Raw genomic sequence first — 3,808 nt, 5'->3', positions numbered from 1 at the left:
TTACTTCAGTCATTTAGCACTTCACACAGCCCGGCTTCAATGGCACATTGTCCAATAAGAGGCCATCTTCCAAGAAGGGTGGGCAAACCCAAGCTATTGCACATTTTAATGTACCTTCATAATGTGTAAGCACACCCTTCAGTCTGTCTTTCATTCCACATAGATCACATATAGCATCATCATGAGCAGCTGTAGTCTCAGTGTCGTTGGGGTCAGCTGATGCACAGCTACTCTTGTGCAGTGTTGTCGCAAAATAAGCAATATCCTCCATCCCCGCCTCCCCTCCCACCTGCTGGCTATCTGTCAGTGTTAGAGTCTTCCCAGTCATCATTGACTCCTCAATATCCTTTCAAACAGCCGGATACATGTCCTTTCTCAACCTTTCATACAATGCATTCTGCTTCATTTCACTCCTCACTTTTTTCATGTTGAGCCTCTCTTCTTTGCTGAGTGTGATAGCCCTCTTGTGCGGGACATTAACACCTATACCCCTTGCACGGCTAGGGGGCTCTCTTGTTTCTAGAGCAACGGATAGAATGTCACATGGCCCTGAGTTCTTGTAGAACCTTCCAGGGATCTTGGAAGCCTCTAACATCACCTGATACAGTTCTTCTTCATGTGAGTTTTTAAAGTAATAAGCCCCGTCATCACGCCTCCTTGCACGTTCCCGCAAGTAGTCTCTGGCGTGTTCGCCCTTGATTTCACTAAAGGCCCGTTTCCCACCCGCCGCTACTGCTTCTTTGTCCTCCTGGTCCCATATCGGTTTCATGACGTAGTATCTTGCCACACAAATACGATGGGGGTGTGTGTTCTTCTTCTATAGTTCCGATTGCTTGAAACTCTTCTCATCAAACTCTTTAGTTGCCCTGACCCTTAATTCTTCCCAGTCTGCCTTTGTAATTTGGGGGTACGCGGGGATTGGGCCCTTGCCTTCACTCAAGTACTTCTTGTACAACACGTGCTTCCAGTTTCCCCAAGCATCCCTAGCCTTCTTCAGTGGAGCGTGTTCCACCTACATTCTCCACTGCTCTGGAATGTTAAAGTGATCCATGATCTCCTGGACTATCTATCACCATGTTTCTGTGTCAGCCTTCCGAAACCCCGGCAGATTAATGTTGAGCCTTGCTGTAACGCCCCGGATCCGATGCGCCAGGTGTTCGCCAGTTATTCGCCATTCTTGCCATGTCATGTGCTTGCGTGTTGCATTTTGCCATGTCATCATCTGCATTTCATATCATGTCATCATGTGCATCGCATTGGCATACGTGTTCGTCTCGTGCTTCTGAGCATTTTCCCCATTGTCCGTTTTGCAATCCGGCACTCCTATGTCCCCCGGCGCCCCCGTTTGCCTCTTTTCGTGTGGGGGTGTTACACATTCTCGAAATGGACCGAGATTTGCCAAGCGGCCTTGGTATACCACCGGTAGACCGCCTGTCAAGTTTCGTGCCATTTGGAGTCCGTTTGATACTCCAACGGTTAACCGGGAAACCGTAAAGGCCTCTTTTGTTTGCAGCCTAACACCCCTTAAAGTGGCCCAATAACCCATCCAAACCCCCTCCATGCTCTCGGTCGTTCGATCACGATCGCGTGGCCTAAAACCGCTCCCCATTTGGACTCTCCTAGCTCCCTTTACCTATAAATATGTGCCTCCCCCGTCCAAATCGCAGTTGAAACCCTAGATTTCTTCCCCCGCCGCTGCCGGACGTGTCCGTCCCTCGCTGGACAAAAATCTCCGCCGCCCACACCAACGAGACGCCGCCACGTGTCAGCACTACCGCCTCTCCACCGTGCCCCGCCGCCAGCCCGCCGGGCCCAGGCGAGGCCCGCCCAGGCCCGCGCGTGCCGCCCCGCGCCCCGAGCAGCTCCCCCGCACCCCGCCACCTCGCGCCGCCGCCGGAATCTGTCCCCGCTGCCGGGCTCCGCCCCGCGCCCCGCCGAGCTCGCCGCCGCCTCGCCGGAAGTCGCGTCCCTGCCGCCGTCGCCCCAGGCGCTCTTCCCGCGCCGTGTCCGCCTCCCGCCGCCGCGCCCCACGCCATCCTCCGGCCACCGCCAGGTCGCCGCCCCGCCAGGAGCTCGCCGGCCTGCGCCTCCAACCTCTGACCCCCGCCTTCATCTCACCCCGCCGCAGATCCAGCCGGGCCAGACCGGATCTGGTCAGCCCCGGCCTCCTCCGGCCGCCCCTCCCGCTCGCTCCGGCCACCGCGGGCTCGCCGGAGTCCCTCGCCGCCGATCTGCACCGCGCCGTCCCGGGACCCCTTCGCCCCTCCAACCAAACGCCCTGTTGACCCGCACCAATTCGTCCCCGGGATCACCTCATCCAGTTTTTCCTGTGAGGTTATTTTCGTCTAAGTCCCTAAATTCATACATTCTGGTGCATACTTTGACATGCCACAACTTGATGTGTGTTTCTCCGTTTTGCGTGCATGATATGTCAAAATGTTCATCATGATGTGCTCTTCATTTACTTCCATTGTGCTATGCTTTTTTGAGTCCATCTTGATGCCCTAATCATCATTGCAAGAGTGCTATATGATGTTAATCTGCTGAAACTATTATAACTTGATGATTTGTCATTTTTGTTGCATTTGATGTGTGCATCTTATGAGCTTGAGCCCTACATGTCTTTTGTACTACATCATGCCATCTTTACAGTGATGCCATCCATGTATTTTTGTGAGTCTTTTACTGAGTGCATCGAGCTCGTGAAGTAGGATACTTGCTGTTGTTGTTTTGCTAGTCTGAATCTGCTATGTCATGATGCTATGTAAACCTGCTGCTACTAGTCATTCTATGCATAATCTGGAGATGTTCACTAAGGATGATTTGTTAATCATGTCATTCTCTATCCATCCATGCCCCTGGTTGCATTTATAGCCTGCTTTAGCTTGTTTTTATCTTGCCCTCAAGGTTGCTAAATAATGTTGTTGTCAGCCTGTTAACATTAAGTTCAGTTTTGCCATGTGTTTTGCTAGTGATCCGTGCACCCTATGAACTTGTTCTTGCCATGCTAAGCTTCATAAACATGTATTCTTTCTGTTGGTTACCTTGTCATGCTATGTATTTCTCTGTAGTGAGTGGTACAAGCTCACCAACATGCTTACTTATTGTTGTTCCTGCCATGTATGAATTTGTCATATAATTTGCCATGTTTACATGGGTGCCATGATATCTTCTGATCCTTTTTGGCTCATGGTCAGCAAGGGACTTTTGTTATATGCAATTAGTAGATTCATGCCATGCCTTTGTTTGCAATTATAGCTTCCTGTAACATGTTGTTTGATAGCTCTAAACATTGCAACCTGATGTTATTTCTGCTAAGCCTGAAACTGTTGTTATTTGCAATCTTGTCATGTCCTTCTGAGCATGTTCTAGTGATTTCTGGAGTTAGCTCAGTGTTCATGTTTTATCATGCTTTACCTGTACTTCATGCCCATGCCTTTTGTTATTATGTTGAGGTGTTGTGGCATATTGTTTTGATGCTTGCTAGATGCCTAGTTGCTGTTTTGGACAGCTTGTCCTTTGAACTTGTATAGAGTGTATGTGTTGAACCGTTGCTCCGTTTTGAGTGTGCCCTATGTGAAACTTGCTTAGACTTGCATGTAGTTTCATATTATCATGTTGCATCCTTGTTTTGAGGTGTTTGCTTGATGTTTGGATGCATTTTGCATCAATGCCATGTTTGACTTGTTTTGCTCATATCTTCTAGGCCGTAGCTCCGAATTAAATGAACTTTATGTGTAACTTGACTAGAATCTCGTGTAGATCATATTGGTGCATCTTAACTTGCTGTTTAACAACTTGAACATAA

The sequence above is a fragment of the Triticum aestivum genome, chromosome 6B (assembly GCF_018294505.1).
Source record: "Triticum aestivum cultivar Chinese Spring chromosome 6B, IWGSC CS RefSeq v2.1, whole genome shotgun sequence".
Classification (NCBI taxonomy): Eukaryota; Viridiplantae; Streptophyta; class Magnoliopsida; order Poales; family Poaceae; genus Triticum; species Triticum aestivum.
Note: the sequence above shows the minus strand (reverse complement) of the source record.